The 17,638-nt window shown below is 43.5% G+C and overlaps 2 long non-coding RNA genes across 2 annotated transcripts in view; one reads left to right on the top strand and one right to left on the bottom strand.

Annotated features, from left to right (window-relative positions):
• LOC307216628 overlaps positions 1-17,638 on the bottom strand; it is a 33,633-nt gene that overhangs the window by 7,999 nt on the left and 7,996 nt on the right. The gene's annotated exons all lie outside the window — the stretch shown is intronic.
• On the top strand, positions 15,201-16,854 carry LOC307216614. Its single transcript, XR_013839219.1, has 3 exons — positions 15,201-15,329; positions 15,800-15,946; positions 16,549-16,854. It is a non-coding gene; the product is annotated as an uncharacterized lncRNA (long non-coding RNA).

Here is a 17,638-nt window from a genome sequence, read left to right as displayed (position 1 = left end):
AACAGTCAGCTCGACGCATTACACATTACATATTGTAAAGCAGTAATCATTCTAATAGGTGGCTGCTGAGGTTGATTACTAGCCGAGAATAAATGGACTAGGAAAAAAGCTAAAAGCAAGGCAGGATACTCAGAATATATCAGATTTAATCAGGCAAATGTATCCCTCCAGGCTACTTTTGCCTGACCTAAGCTTTCCGTTGGGAAACGGGAGTTCAAAATACTATTTCTGCAATGTAATTTCAGGTGCAATGAAGTCACATTAGGAAAGAAGCATGGAAGCTATTTCTCATGCTGGGATTTGCATGGCCAGTAAAGTTAACACCTTGCAACCTGACTGCCTTGAATATGATTTCCAAACGTCCAATGGCTTTTAGTTCCGTAGCTGCTGAATGGACCCCCCCAAGCCGAGTCAAATTGAGCTGCAGCTCTGAAGAGGCATGAGAATGAGCAGGTTGAAAAATTGTACCCCCCCCCCAATGTTCATTCAAAACTGCAGTGATTCTGTTAGGGTAACTCCACGTGTTCCCAGCTGAATATGGCACAGTATGAACCAAGGTGGGCTGCAATCATCTCTGGGGAAGACAGTTATGCAGGACTATTAGACTGGTTATTCTAATGGCTCTTTATAGTTTGGTAGTTTCACTTGTGGCAGCCCCAATTTTGTGGTCCCATCCCCAGGTAAATTATTGGCTCTGTGGTGCTTTGAGTGGGGTAATATTTCTGAATTGCCATTTTAAAAAAGTGTGAGTGTGAGCACACACACTGCAACTACAGTGGTTAACCTTCAAGTATCCAATTCATTTCTTGCCTTTCTTGGAATCTTGTTAAATCTGGTGGGGAGGGGAAGACCCCAGCATATCTCTCGTCTAGTTGCATATGCAGGTCACATAACGCATGCTTGAGCGCTAAAGCACTGCATAGTGCACAACCCACCATTTGATAGGACATTATGAGGTCAGTTGTTTCAGAATGAATAAATATGCATTCTGCAGCAGGCACACATAATGTGTGGGGTGTCATCCTTACTAGGAATGTGACAAGGCAGCAGTTTCCATCCTATCCTGTTTTTGTCAAATTCAGCGCTGTTTCTCTTCTACTACAGTTCAGCTTCTGCTAAAATGTATATAGTCATACCTTGGGATGAATACGCTTCAAGTTAAGCATTTTCAGGTTGCACTCTGCGGCAACCCGGAAGTAACGGAGCATGTTACTTCCAGGTTTCATCACTCGCACATGCGCAGACGCTCAAAATTCCATCACGCGCATGCGCGGAAGCAGTGAAACGCAACCCGCGCATGCGCAGATGCGCAGTCACATGTTACGTTCGCTTCAGGATGTGAACGGGGCTCCGGAACGGATCCCATTCGCATCCAGAGATACCACTGTACTATTTGTCTTGCTACCAGATTACATAATTAGTTTCAGTGCATTTCAACAGAAGGGAAACAACAACAATGTAAAAAACAATGAGATTATTTACATAATGTTTGCAGATTAATAATAATAATAATAATAATAATAATAATACCACACATATTGGCTTGTGTGATTTTTGTCCTGCACCTCAGACGAACATGCAAATTGCAGCAATTTCTGCTCCAATTTCCATTTCCAGTAGAATTCCATGGCATGCCAAAGGCTATCTATGGAAATAGGGCTGTAACATCTCAAACAGACAAGTGTCCCTAATGGAGTGGAGCTGAAATTTCAAAGAAGTTTTTTTTTTCTTAGAAAAAATCTGATTTTCCCCATTTTTCTCACCTCCTCACCCCTTAGAAAAAGGCCAGTTTGCATATTCCCCCCCCTCTATGAATATTTGCCACTATAGAGGGGTGGGGGAGAGAAGAAGGGAGGGAGCCAACATTTCGTCCCCAGAGTGCCCTGGAATGACACATGTTGCCATAGTAGCTAAAGGTCAGGGATGTCATTTGGAAGGAGTAACATCAGCATACCGTACACTATGTCGTTACATTATGAATAACAATTCCCTTTTATGCAGAGCCAAACACCACTCATTAATTTGCCATGAAAACTGATGGAACACCCAGGGTGAGCTTTGGAGTACTGGAACACCCTAGATTCATGCATAACTGTGAATTTGGAGACCTGTGTTTATATTGACATTCATCGGTGCTTGCTAATTCTCCCAAGCAAGCAAGACTACACCAGCATTTCTAAATTGGTAGCTACATAGTGCATTAAGCACTGGGACATGCAACTGTCTCTAGATTAGAGATCCCCCAATGCCGTGCTTTCCTTGAATACATGTGTAACATGCAAGTTTGCACATGAGTAAAATAGAAACACAAGCATATCCATTACCAGCAGTATCAAGCTCTTATCAGTATGCATTATTGCATTTTTGAATCTCATTGTCTCTTTTAGTTTACACTTAAATAAAGAAATATATTTATTTACACTACAATCATACCTCGGGTTGAATGCGCTTCGGGTTGAGCACGTTCGAGTTGCGCTCTGTGGATCCCGTTCATATCCAGAGGTACCACTGTACACTAAAATAAATCAATATGTTTATTTACATTATATAAACAATGTAAATAAATAAAAAACATGTCCAGGACACTGATTGGGGAAAGCAGCAACTTTGTATTTGCACCAAAATTTACAGCCTCCCCAGTCTTCAATTCCTCTAAGGAAGTCTTAGCCAAACTGGTTCCAAACAGAAATAAACAACTATTTGACTTTTATGAAACATCTGAAGGCAGCCCTGCATAAGGAAGTTTTTAATGTTTGATATGTTATTGTGTTTTTAACATTCTGTTGAGAGCCACCCAGAGTGGCTGGGGCAACATATAAATAATAATGGGGCAGCATATAAATAATAAATTAAAATAAAATAATCCAGTTATTTTGGACTACAGCCCCCATCAGCCCTAGACAGAATAGCTAGGGTTGATGGGAGTTGTAGTTCAAAACATCTGGAGGGCACTTGGTTGAAGACAGCCACTGCTGTGCTCTGCATAACCCTTGTAAACCAAATAAAAGATAAGGCAGAGCAAAATGAGTCCTTATTTTAGCACACTGGAGACTAATGTGAAAAAATGCAATAAGCAGAAAGGCAATGCCATTGAAATTTGATGGCATTATATCTAGTGGTATGTAGGGTTTTCTGCTTCAATTTTCCTGCCTCAGATCTGTTTTGAGTTTGCAGTTGGGTTTATTAATGCGAACACATTGTTCATGCAGCCGTGCATTCAGCGACTTGGCATAAATAATTTATCTGCAAGCTGACTTGGCTGGCGATGCTTACATAATTGAAAGCCAATCCCACACAGTTTATTGTGGAAGGTTTATTGGGAGGGAACAGGCACAGCTTCTGGGATGCTGGCTCAAGAGACCAGGTTTTGAGAGCCTGCTTTTCCAGCATGGAAGCAAACAGCCTTTTTCATCCTCCCACTGCTGCGGACGGAGAAGCATCTTGGAAGTGAGGGGCAGTTGAGCCAAACTGAAATTTCGTGTACGTTCCCCATCTGTTGAATTCCTCAAACTGAAGGGTATCAGGAATTTTGATACCCTGATTTCAACATGCCCAAATTCCAAATCTGTATGGAAACTTCCTTTTTTTTTTTTTAATAAAAATTTTTATTAAATTTTCACATTTTATCAAGACAAACAGACACACACATAAACAAAGACAACACGTATGAAGTTTCATAACCTTACTTTCCTAACCCCAGTTCTTGACCTCCCCCCACCCCCCCTTCATACATCCTAGTTCAATTAAATTAACTCAGCAAATTCATATCTCTCATCCTTTACATATTATTATTGTATATATATATATATATTTTTAAAAAAACCTTTTACTTGGCCAGATTTTACTTATACAATTTTCTTATAAATATTAAAACCTTTTCTAAGGTCGACTCGAATTCCTTCCACGAATTTCCCTTTTATCTTAAAAATAAATCATAATAATCAAACACAAAAGTCATAAAGATTTTTTTTTTTTTTTAAATTCTCCTCCCCCCCCCCAGCCCCGGTTTCTGTCCCTTCCAAATGTCCCCACGTCCACAAAAATAGTTTTTAGCCTGGATTCCTCACATCTGAGGCCTTTAAGTCCCTGTCAGTCTCTCTTTGCCAATCTTGTTGGTAGCCCTCCTCATTGATCCTCGGGTTTCGAGGAAGTTCCAGCTCGGTCTCATCAGAATTTCTTCCATCCAAAGTACTTGACACCAGCTGCTGCAGAAAGTCAACCAATCCATACTCGAAGAGGAAGCCCCAGTCATATTTCTTGTTTCTTTTAAATTCAAATATTCCAAAAGTTCCAGGGGCTTCCTCCCTCCTCTTTCGCATCTTTCGCAGATTTGTAATCCAAGGGTCTTCTTCTTTATATTCTAACAATGTAGGCTTGTGGTTGGTAGTCTCCATCTGTACTGGCCCTTGCTCACTCTCCCCCTGTTCCAAAGTTATCTCTTCTGATTCAGCTGCAGATTTTTTCCCAGTCAAGTCCATTGTGCCTTCAGCAGAGTCACTTATTTTAGAGTTCAAGGTTATAAGTTGTTTACTCATCACCATAGTCTGCTCCTGCAGTTTTCCCACAAGAAAAAACATTCTTTCTAACTCTGCCTGTAATTTTCCATCTGCAGCCATTGTAATGTTTCAATGTTTCCCCTAGGGGGATTCTGGTTACTTAATAGTCTTTTCCCAATAGTCCTTTCCCTTGTTATTTCCCTACTTTGTTTCCAACCACTTTAGTTCAAATGTAATCAATTAAGTCCAAAAAAGTGTTAAATAATAGAGTTTTTAACTTTCACTGCCCGTTTGACAGCTCCTTTGACAGCTGTCAAACTCCTCGTTCCTTTTTCTCCAGCTCACATAGAGGACGCCCCCGGGTCTGGGGAGGTTTAGACGAAAACTTCTAAAATTCCACTCTTACTCTCCAGCACAAATCTTCTTCTGTCAAATTCGTGCAAATATTATCTTTTACAAAACACCAAAGAAAGAACTCTCCACCTTAGTTCTCCGATCTTTGCTTTAAATTTTCTGTAGGCAGGGGGGTGCGGACTTCCCTTTAGCACATCCCCCGATCGTGCCGAATTCAAGGATAAAATTTTTAAAGTCCAAATTCCAATCTACTCACGGATTAATTAAAGTCCAAATTTCAGGGAAGAAAGTCAGCGGTCTCTGGCCATGGCTCGCGGCTTCGCTCCACTGCAGTAGCGGTCTACTCACAGCACCACGCCACTCCCCGTACCCTCTCCGAAGCCTTTAAAAAGGCTCTTCGTGGGTCGGGGGGGCGCTTTAGGTGCCCGCCGAGTCACCAGGTCCGCAGGCTTCCGCGCCTGTGGTTTGTAAGGGTCCCCGCGTCGCCGTCGCGGTGAGACCCGTCTGCAATGGAGCCGTCTGCAATGGAGCCGATTCCCTCCGATTCCCACCATTAACCGGATCGCGCTAACCCGGAAGTCCTCTGTATGGAAACTTCCTTCCCCTGCTCTCAAGTCCTAGCGATAGTTAAAAATTGTTGATGGAGCATGAGACTCTTAATAGCAGAATTGTGGGTTCAAGCCCCATGTTGGGCAAAATATTCCTAGGTTGCAGGGGTTCAACTAGACGACCCTCGTGGTCCCTTCCAACTCTACCATTCTATGATTCTATGAAAAAGAAACATGTAAAAATGCTCATTATTTCAGGTTATGCATACAGAAACTCGCACACCCCAAGACCACCAATTTATATTTCCATGCACCCCTATTGCAACTGAACTATCCGTTTTCTGCTCAGATTAAGGGCTTGACCCCCTAAGCAGGCACTTTATCGCTATTGCTCAGCAGTTGTAGCTCACGGTTATTTATTCTTATCCTTTTGGGGAGCCCAAAGCTCTTGAAGATTTACTCCTTTCACTGGACAAGCAACAGGTCCTCTACAGAAACAATTTTCTATAGATGAGGTGGGAAAACTTTCTGGGCAAACTTCCCAGTGATGAATGGGGCCAGAGGAAAAAGCAGACAGAGCAATGAATGTGCTGTATGGTATACAGAATGTGCTTTGCATGGTAGGCTAATCTCTACAGACATTCACACACTCTCCTCTGTGCCCCCCCCCCCAGGCAGGCAAGAGTAGTTGTCAGAGTTCAAGGACACAAGTAGAAACACTCAAGGAGGTTGTGAAGCAATGCTAGTGATGGGGGTTGCCTGGGGAGACCCCCAAGGACCAAAGAGACAGGCCCAGGGGCCATTTGACCCCTGGGGCTTGAGGTTCTCCACCCCTGCTGTATCGCAAGAAGCATGGTATACAAATGTAGCAAACCATCAAGAGACCGAATCCCCGCATGATTATTTCACTCCACCTCCTAAATCCATTTTGGATGTTTCTGATAGGAAGCTCCCTCTTTGCTCCTGGTTTCAGTTTACCACATTCCCTGCTTTCCTCCATCTTTCTCACAGTGGGCTGAGTTCCACCAATTGCCAACTGGGAACAGCTCACCTGCATGGGGTCATTGAGACTGGTATGTTGGATGGAAGACAATAACCACTATCCATGCCTTTGAGTTGGGCTCAGCCAAAACAACAACAAAAAGAACCTAATGAGCTGAAAAGGTCTCTGGAAAGTCTGGGGGTATGGATGGAAGACTTCATTGGAATGTGGTCTCCAGTGAAGTCTTCCATCCATGGTCCAGGCTTTCCAGAGTTGTTTTCAGCTCCTTGATATGTGGTCTCCATTTACTTACTGGTTATTGACTGATAACAGAATGCTCATGCCTGGGCGGTTCCCTTTGGCCTGAAAAAGCAATTCAGTCCTCCCAGCCAATCAGAAACAGGACCTGGAGACTGAGAACCAATGAAAGCCTGATAAACATCCAATGAGTTAAGGAAATGGGAAGAATCTATCATTATCTGCATAGCACAAAATACTGATTTGTTTACTTTTAATATTTAGCTATCTCCCCACAAGCTGAAGGCAGCTTATAATTTATTTATTTTTCTTAAAAAAAAAAAACTGTCACGATTAGAGTGAGTGGAAATCTTTTTTTAAAAAAAAATCTAACCACAAGAAACAATGAACACATAAAGATCCCAGAATGCAGCTAAGAATCTTTGAATCCATCCTTCAACTTGTGATGGTATGGCAAAACAGAGGGGCCACATACATCATAGTGACGTTACGCCGCCTCTGGTCACTCATTCCTGAGCCTTGGTGTTGCTGCTAAGAAGCCCAACCTCCACTTCTGTCTGCCATTGGCTGAAATATAGACTGTTGTTTGCATATGGTTTGCATATGTTGGCTTTCCAGCAAGTTTCCCCCAGACAGGGGTCTTCTAGAGTGACAGCTAGTGAGGCACAAGGAGTGGTCAAAAGAAGAAGGCACTATCTGTGTGAGCATAAATGTGGTGCATGGAGGTGTTTGGATCTTGCCTGCTTTCTTTTGAAGATGATATCATTAGTAGGGTCCCATCCAGGGATCTCAATTGGCAAGGGAGTTTAGACAGGGGAGATGTGTTCTCTGGACAAGGGGTGGGAGGAAATCTGTGTTCTGTTCTCTCAGGTGCTGGTACCTGACACCAGATCTCTTGAGACATCCCTGTTCCTGGGATCTGCCCATGGTGGATGGAAAGGGAAGCAGCCGTCTAAATTCCCCCCTCGAGCCGATGTATCAGCATATTTTCCTTTCTCCCGGAAAAGGCTGTGGGATGCTTATTTTTGCACTGAATTGTAATATTGTTTGGGTGGCTTGGATAGAACTTCTCAGATGTTGATTGCTGCAAAAATAAATGTCCTATTATTTGCACAGCTGACAGTTGGCTTTGTTGTTCTTCCAAATGGAAAGAGAATATGTTGCCTAGACCAAAATACAGCTATGTTTTAATCTCCCTGCACGCATGCGCTTGGTTTGATACAAGAGGAGAATTCACAACCAGATGGATTTCTCCAGTATATACGTAAAGCATTCCTCAAGAAAGTGCTCCCCTCTCTGGAAGAAAGCCCCTGAAACAAGAGGAGAAATGCAATAATATTTGTAGGGTAGATGTGTTTTTTAATTCCTGAAAGAGCACCACATACACACAACTACTGATAAGGATATAGCCACTGTTTTGGAAAGTTGTTTGTTCGCTATGTGTTTTCATAACAAAATTTTGCATGAAGATTCCTGACATCAAGGAACAGGTTTTCCTGTTTGTTTGGATGCAACTGGGCACCATTTTGAATGAAGATGGCAGACCAAACTTTTCTTAGAATTCCCAAGCAACACTAGTTATGAGACTGCAAATCCTGAATTAAAGCAATGGGGTTTGGGGCAGTTATTGTGGACCTGAAAAACAAAACAAAAAAAGGAGGTGGTGAAATGGGGACACAGTGGGACAGAATGGCCCTTCCCATGTTTTGAAGTGCCCTGTTTCAAAAAATTTCCCAGGTCAGCTTTATTGTCAGCACTTTAAAAAGATTTATGGAGATGTTTCTATTTCACTTGGATATTTGACAAGAGGAGTGAGTGGTGTTTGCCTTTTCTACCAAGGATGGTTTGACTTCAGTCTTGAGGTCTGTAGGTTATTTTGTTGGTTATTAGAATCCCCATGGCCTAATACCTTGTTTTAAATTTACAAAGCAAGGGTGCACATTCAGAATCTCCTAACAGTGAGAAAGATATAAATAATCTATCTGCCTTTAGGGACATTATTTATTAATTGTGTTGGCTTGTTTATATTGTTGTTAGTTGCATGGAGGTCCCAGTGGGTGGAAAAGCAGAATATATATATTTTGCTTTATAAAAAGAGGTGATAGATTAGATCAGTTTGTTAAAAGGCTGGCAATCAGCTGAAACATTTAAGTTTGCAACATCTCTGTTTAGTATGTGTGTGTATACACACACACACACACACACACACACACACACACATCTCTATGAGCTTAATGCTAATTGGTTTGGAGACATAATCATAGAGTGGGAAGAGACCACAAGGGCCATCGAGTCCAACCCCCTGCCAAGCAGAAAACACCATCAGAGCACTCCTGACATATGGTTGTCAAGCCTCTGCTTAAAGACCTCCAAAGAAGGAGACTCCACCACACTCCTTGGCAGCAAATTCCACTGTCGAACAGCTCTTACTGTCAGGAAGTTCTTCCTAATGTTTAGGTGGAATCTTCTTTCTTGTAGTTTGGATCCATTGCTCCGTGTCCGTTTCTCTGGAGCAGCAGAAAACAACCTTTCTCCCTCCTCTATGTGACATCCTTTTATATATTTGAACATGAAATCAAGGTAGGCTACATCCACTGCGTTCCCTTCATCTACTAGGCTTGTAATTCTGTCAAAAAACGAGATCAGGTTAGTCTGACATGACTTATTTTTCAGAAATCCATGCTGACTATTGGTGATCACAGCATTCCTTTCTAGGTGCTCACAGACTGTTTGCTTAATGATCTGCTCCAGAATCTTCCCTGGTATTGATGTCAGACTGACTGGGCGGTAATTATTTGGGTCCTCTCTTTTCCCCTTTTTGAAAATAGGGACAACATTTGCCCTCCTCCAGTCTGCCAGGACTTCGCCTGTTCTCCAGGAATTCTCAAAGATGACTGCCAGTGGTTCTGAGATCACATCTGCCAGTTCTTTTAATACTCTTGGATGCAGTTCATCTGGCCCTGGAGACTTGAATACATCTAAACTAGCCAAGTATTCTTGTACTATCTCCTTAGTTATTCTGGGCTGTGTTTCCTCTGCTGAATCATTTGCTCCAAATTCTTCAGGTCGGGTATTGTTTTCTTTATCGGAGAAGACTGAGGCAAAGAAGGCATTGAGGAGTTCAGCCCTTTCTGTGTCCCCTGTTTGCATTTCACCATCTTCTCCTCAGAGTGACCCCACTGTTTCTTTGTTCTTCCTTTTGCTACGAACATACCCATAAAAGCCTTTTTTGTTGCTTTTAACCTCTCTAGCAAGCCTGAGTTCATTCTGTGCTTTAGCTTTTCTGACTTTGTGTCTACACGTGCTGGCTATTTGTTTGAATTCCTCTTTGGTGGTTTCCCCCCTTTTCCATTTTTTGTACACATCCTTTTTTAATGTTAACTCACTTAAAAGTTCTTTAGATAGCCACCCTGGCTTCTTTAGGCACCTTCCATGTTTCCGTCTCATTGGTATTGCCTGAAGTTGTGCTTTTACTATCTCCCTCTTAACAAACTCCCAGCCATCATGAACTCCCTTTCCTTTTAGTATTACTGTCCATGGGATCTCACCCAGCACTTCCCTAAGTTTTATGAAGTCGGCTTTCTTAAAGTCAAGAAATTGAGTCCTAGTATGCTTGGCTGCTCCATTCCGCTGTATAGTAAACTTCAGAAGAGCATGATCACTCGCGCCTAATGATCCTTCCACTTCTACCCCACTAACCAGGTCATCAACATTGGTTAGGACCAGATCTAAAATGGCTGTTCCTCTTGTTGCTTCTCCCACTTTCTGGACAATGAAGTTGTCTGCAAGGCCAGTGAGGAATCTGTTTGACCTTATGCTCTTGGCTGAGTTTGACATCCAACAAATATCCGGGTAATTGAAGTCCCCCATTACTACTATCTCCCTTGCTTTTGCATGCTTGGCCATCTGTTCCAGGAAGGCATCATCTATGTCCTCCGTTTGGCTTGGGGATCTATAGTAAACTCCCACAATGAGGTCACTGTTATTCTTCTCTCCCTTAATTTTGACCCAAATGCTCTCACTTTGGCTTTGAGGTTCTAAATCTTGGATCTCTTCACAGGTATACACATCCCTGACATATAACGCCACTCCTCCTCCTTTCTTGTCTGGTCTGTTTCTCTGAAATAGATTGTATCCCTCCATTATTATATTCCAATCGTGGGACTTATCCCACCAGGTTTCAGTGATGCCTATTATGTCATATTTAGTTTGCTGTACCAAGAGCTCAAGCTCATCTTGTTTATTTCCCATGCTTTGCGCATTAGTGTACAGACATTGAAGTCCATTAATCATTCCCCTGTGTCTCTTATTTAAGGATTTTTTCCTCCCACCACTAGGTCTGCGTGCTGTTTGCTCCATTTGGTCTATGACATTTGGATGATCATCTTCATCAATTGATGGACTCCTACCTTCAGGAGCACTGTCTCCCTCCCCCACATTAGTCAGTTTAAAGCCCTCCTGATGAGGTTTCTGAGATTTTTGGCAAAAACATTCCTCCCAACCATTGTGAGGTGCAGCCCATCGCTTGCCAGAAGTCCATCTTCAAGAAACTGCAGTCCGTGATCTAAGAATCCAAACCGTTCCTGTTTACACCATTTGCGAAGCCAGCTGTTCACTTCCACTATTTTTCCCTCTCTCCCTGGGCCACGTCGTTCAACTGGGAGGACAGATGAGATGACAATTTGTGCATTTAATTGCTTCAATTTCCTGCCCAGAGCCTCGTAGTCTCTTTTGATCTTCTGGAGGCTATTGCTTGCAGTGTCATTGGTTCCCACATGAACCAAGAGGAAGGGGTATTTGTCAGTGGGTTTTATGATTCCTTGCAGTTGTTCAGTTACATCTTGGATCTTAGCCCCAGGGAGACAGCACACTTCCCGAGACATCTTGTCAGGCCCACAGATCACTGCTTCTGTTCCCCTCAGTAGGGAATCCCCTATCACCACTACACGCCTCCTCTTAGGTTTGGTCAGGGTTCTTCCATGAGCTGTCCGTTCCAAGGTCGCCTGCACATTCCCTGAGGGCTGACTTTGCTGCTCTTCTTCATATACCTGATCGACTGTAATGAGGGAGAGATCCTCAAATGGAGTCTGCTCTTCGTCTTCCATGCTAGGGGAGAGGACCTCAAAGCGATTGTGTATTTCTAAACAATCAGAGTGAACCCTGGGCCTCCTACTTCTCTGAGTTACGTTTCTCCATATATCTGGCTCCTGTGTTGGTGAACTAGCCTCCTTCTCAGGGGAGTCCCCTGTCTCCTCCTTGGTGGAGACAGTGTGCTCTGTTGCTTCCAAGAAGAGCTCCAGCTCTCTAATTCTTTGGAGCGTAGCTACACGTTCCTCCAGTTACTGGACTTTGTCTTCTAAGAGGGCAATCACCATGCAATTGCTGCAGGTAAAGCTGCCTGCATCCTTTGGCAAGATGACAAACATTGCGCAGGAACCGCAGGTGACTGCAGCTGTTCCCTCACCCTCCATCTTGAGAACTTGTCGTTGGGGGTGGCTACAGTGGTCCTCCATCATAAAAAGCATGAAGACAGGACAAATAACTCCCCCCCAAAAAAACCTAGGTCTCCCCCAACAAACGTTTGAGACTAGCTCCCCTAAACCTAAAAGATGGATTAAACTGCGCGCGCCGCTAGGTGCGCGCCGCTGCCCTCCAAGCTCTGATCCACTGGGAGGTTTTCCTCTGCAAGCCCAATTTGTTTGCCCACAAAAGGAAAAAAATACTATTGAGTTTTAAATACATATATATGGATATTGGTATATAAATATATATACCCCACCTTCCTTTCACAGAACACAAGGTAGTATAGTATACATGGTTCTCCCCCTCCTTAATTATCATTACAACAATTCTGTGAGTTATGCTAGGCTGAGAAAGTGGCTCATGGTGAGCTTCATAGCTTGAACCCTGGTCTCCCAGGGTTATACCACGCTGGCTTTCCACGCCGGCCTGTATATGATCATACAAGTCAGAGAGCACCTGCATCTCTCATCCAATGCTGAACATCTCTAAAGCTCAGACCCAAAATGAATAGTTCCAGCTTTGGCAGAGTTCCACAGGCACACTCATATTTCTTCTTGTGCCTGTCGTGACCTAGTTGTGCCATGGATCATTTCCCTGTGGTTCGGAGATGTGAATTAAAGCAGGCAAGTCTACATCAGAGCATCAAAGGGGAGGGAGATTTTTGGCTTGATTGGTGGGAGGAAGTATAATCCCATCGCACTCTCAAGACATTTCACAGTTCACCTTCTTGTCATCAAAGGTGTCAGGTTAGATCAGAGGGAAAAAACCTATTAGAGCAGACTGGCAGAACTTTTCCTGATTGGCCTTTTTAGCAGAACAGTATCTGACAAAGAGACAGGAGATGATGGAATCGAGGACCCGAACACTGTTGCCCATGAGACTCTCTTACCCAATACAAAAGTCTTATTGACTTTGACGCATGAGTACAGGAGCCCCTCTTATCAAAGCCACTGTGAAATTGAATCTCCACTTCAAGTAATGAATTTTGCCAGGTCATCCTGGTTGTAACTCATATGTCACAGCTGCACTGGCTACCTAGTTTCACCAAGACCACCTAATCATGTTCAAATATCTCTCTATAAGGCCTAAAAACACAGTCCTTAAAAAAAAAAACCCCAACCAACACTGCCCCCATTCTCGCAATTCCAAATTCTGTGTTGGATTCTGTAGTATGGATGCTCTTTGGATATACAAAACAGGGTCCTCTCTCTAGGTTTTTGACTAGTCCAGCTCTTGATAATGGACAATGAAGTCTTTAATTGTCTTTTTTTGCTCGTAACTAGGAAGTCTTTAATTGTCTTTTTTTGCTCTCTCCCATATGAACCCACATGTCCTGTTAAACCACAGAACTCACTGGGTGACCTTGGGCCAGTCACAGTTTCTCAGCCTAACCTACCTGACAGAGTTGTTTTGAGGTTAAAAAAAGGAGAGGAACAGAAGCACCTTGAGCTCTTTGGAGGGTGATGGCTATGCTCTGTCTCCAAAGCTGGAGGCTGCAACACTTCTGAATACTAGTTGCCAGAAACCACAGGTGGAGAGAGGGCTCTTGTGTTTGAATCCTTCTTGAGGGTTTTCCACAAGCATCTGGTCAGGCAGTGTGAGAACAGGATGGTAGATGGGCCGCTGGTCTGATCCATCAGGCTCTTATGATGTTCTTAGGTGGGATACATAGGCAATAAACAAATAAATACCCATATATCAAATCAATAACGAGGAAGCAGTGGCCCCGATTCACTCATATGGTATAATCTTCCCTGCTGAGCTTCAGTCCAAATGGCTAACCCTGTAACAGATGGTGTGGATTTTGCAGTGCACATGCCATACTTTTGTACCCTATGAAACTGCTGGAAAATCATGATGCCAACCACTGCTTATCCCCTGCACCTCTTGCTCCATGGAATTTTGGAAAGAGGTGACCTCCAGTTAAAATTGAGGTAGCCTTTTAAAGACCATGCTCAGCAGTAGATGTGAGATCACCTAGTAAAACTGATAGGAACAGAAGTCATTGAAGGGTGTGGGTCAAGGAAAACAATGCATTTCCACGAGAATGACATTTATATGGCACTTTTCAGCAGTGCTCCAAAGGGCTGAAGCTGAGCAAGGACTTCTTTTGCGAGGTGTCCTGTGATGGGAGGTGTTGTATAGTGGGAAAGATGGGCGACAGACACAGCTCTTTTAAGCAACGGCTCTTTATTACAGCAGTTAGCAGTGCTCTAAGTCTCTCTGAACAACAGTGAAGCTGGCTGCCTTATATAATGCTCAATAACTTGTAACAGTAACAAATTCAAACTAACTACCCAATCGGTGAAAGCAACTCTCAATCCTTCATTTGCATACTGGTGGCCCAGAGTGAGAACTGCAGCCAGTCTGAATACATAACAGGAGGGATTTGGGAACAGGAGGAGACAAAGAAGCAGGACTATCACAAAAGGTGGCAGACCCCCCTGCATTAGAGGTTTTTTGGGTAGGCTGGTTGACCCCCTCTCTCATGCCTGCCGTACTGGTGAGTTCTTTCAACAGCAGAGGCATAGGAGCCAACTCCTAGGGGCCACGGGGCCTTCAACCTCCCCAATAAAATATTTGAGGGGGCTGCCCCCTAAGTTGATGGGCCTTGCCATTTAAATGGTGTGCATGCACCTTGTCATGTGAGCAGCAGGTTCGTCTTGCTGGCCTTGGAGGTCCCTTCCAAATGTATGATTCTAAAAGTAATGTTTGTTCAAGAGAAGGACAATGTAGGTCCTTCCCCTTCCCCAAATCGTCATCTCCCAGGGAGGGGCAGTGTTGCTGTTGGGAGGTCACGCTGTAAAACCTGCCACTACAAGATAACGTAGCATGACAGAGGGACTTCGCTGAAAGAGTCCAACTCTTACATGAAGCAGAGTGGCTTCTGTTCTAGCTTATGGTCCTAGCCAGAACAGAAGTCACTCTGCTCCTACTGCCAATCCCTGTAATTATGCATGGAGCCTTCTCATTGCAAAGCTTACCGGCGCAGCCTTGCAGAAGCGCCGGCAACACTTCTCCGTAATGCAGCAGCCAGCCCCGACTTGCAGGTAGCCCTGCTGCAACATCCTCTGAATTGCCCTGGGATTGCAGGCTTAGGCGGATTCCTTTTCATTTCCACTGTTTCATGTCAGGCCATTATCTGCTCGAGTTAAATCAATACAACAGGTAAGACAAATTTCCATTGCCTCCACTCTAATCCAATATTGTGGCAGAATTAATATCCCTCTCTCAACCCACCAGAGATTCGGAGCTATTAAATCCTAAATTAAGGGTGTTTTGTTTTGCATGATACAGTGCCGAGTCTTCCAGAGGGGGTTCGGTGTCACTTCCGAACGAGCATCTGCCTCGAGTGCTGCTTGGCTTTCCTTTGTGATTACTCAAGGAAGCTTTCTGCCTTCTATTAACCTTTCATGCCTTGTTCTTTGGGTCTCTTCTGGCTAAAGCCACGTATAGAATCTAGCAGCCAAGGATGAATTACTGCTGATGGGTCTATGGGATTAGTGAAGACTGGGGAGGGGGTGACTCTCACCCACAAATGGATGGGCAGACACCTTCAAGAGTCAAAAGTGAAGTGCAGCCTTTCTTAGATGATTCAGTCCAATGCAGAAATGTGACAGAGTTACTTGTCCTTCCAGGAGGTCATCTTCTGGGCCTCTTCTTCTCACCTGGGTAAGCTTCCTTTCAAACAGGAGGCACGACTTCCATTGATCACATCGTTTCATATCGGTGGGACAGTGAGTAATGAAGGAGGCATGATCAGAGCATCATGGAAACTCCCCAAAGTGAGTACCAATACTTCTTCTGACCCACCAATTTTAAAGAATCCAACTCAACACAAGCTGTGTACAAACAATTCAGAATACTACAATTTTCAACACTTAGGGAGGAATTCAACGTTTCCAATAGTCCTGTCTGTTTCAGCTTGCACAATGGATTTATAGATCGCTTAACTGTCAAATTGGTTTACATAAAAATATTATTAAAAATACAGGTGAGATACAGATTTAAAATGTATATAAAATATAGATAAAATAGATAATTGAAATACTGATAAAATCAAAAGTTTAAAACAAATTGGCATATAAAACGTAATGATTATAAATAATATCAGTAGTTTTAAAACTAATACACATAATGAAATTACATGTTAAAATTGTGTGTTGAAATTACATGTCTGTTTCAAACTGCTAAGTTGACAGGAGCAGGGACCAAACAATGGGAGCTCACCCCGTTGCGGGGATTCAAACCGCCAACCTTCTGATCGGCAAGTCCTAGGCTCTGTGGTTTAACCCACAGAGCCACCCGCTCACCCACATGAGACATGTGTCCCACATGTCTGTTTACGCTTCCTTAAACCAAACAAGTGATCATATCCTTGGGTTAGATCTCACCTCCATGTGCACTTTGCAACAGAGAAGTGGCAACCTGGACCTAACCTGGACCTGCTACTGAACATGGGGATGGTCCTTACATTTCTGCTGGCAATGAAATCTGGTTTCTACCTGCCTACAACTTTCCCTGGTTCAGAGAAAATGCACTGCTACCTTTTCCATTTTGCCGGAGAGCAATTTTTCTAGAGGATTTTACTTCTGAGCAAGAAAGTTGAAAGCTGTGAAGTCAAGGAGCTCTTTGAATCAAACTGCTCATCACAAACTTGTATGCGGGGCTGGCAGTGGGGGGTTGGGGTGAAATAAAAATGTTGGTGGAATGCTCTGAAATTCAGAAATCTGGGTGTATTCGATTCCAAGGGATCTCAGAGTATGACATCATGGATTCTAAACAATAAGTAAAACATAAATTGATACAATCCCCTCCCCCTCCCCTCCCCCCCACATATACAAAGCCAGCCATTGGAAAAAAAGCCAAGGAAATTGGGAGGAAAAAACCCAGACGGAATGGCAGACTACATATCCTGGTTTAGGAAATGAGTCTCAGCAGGGATCCGAGACATTTAAATCAGTTGCTAGTTTCTCCCCGCCCCCCTTTTTATTTCCTTTAAATGATGTGTTCAGTTACTTCCAGACTCCCTCCCCATCTGCATACATAATTGGGTTGGGTTTTTATCCCCTTTAATTCATTGCCATCTTTGCAACTCTACAGCCAAAGTTTATCAGGATGTCTCAGTCCTTGTCTGCTTCCACCAGGGATTGCGTCTCTGACCTTTTTTGTTTATTTATGTCTCCAGAAGCCAAGCTGCAACTGCTTTCCTTGGTTAGGAAGAAGGTGCACTTAATCACGGGGGAGAACAGGAATGGCGTAATGAGAAGAGAAATAGGCTGTCGGATAGGAGAAAGAGCCTGGAGAAGACAGAGAGGACATGGGGGAGAGGTTTGCTAGGCAGCCTGACTGCTGGAACAAATGCATCTTTCTGGTTTTGCCAACTATTCTTTCCTTTCCTGCTCCTTGCTCTGCTCTGGGAGCCAATAGGATGCTGACGCATCAACATACTCTTCTGGGGCCTTTGCATCACTCCC

This window comes from Podarcis cretensis (assembly GCF_951804945.1).
Source record: "Podarcis cretensis genome assembly, chromosome: 5".
Taxonomy (NCBI): domain Eukaryota; kingdom Metazoa; phylum Chordata; class Lepidosauria; order Squamata; family Lacertidae; genus Podarcis; species Podarcis cretensis.
This window is presented reverse-complemented; position numbering and strand designations above follow the sequence as displayed.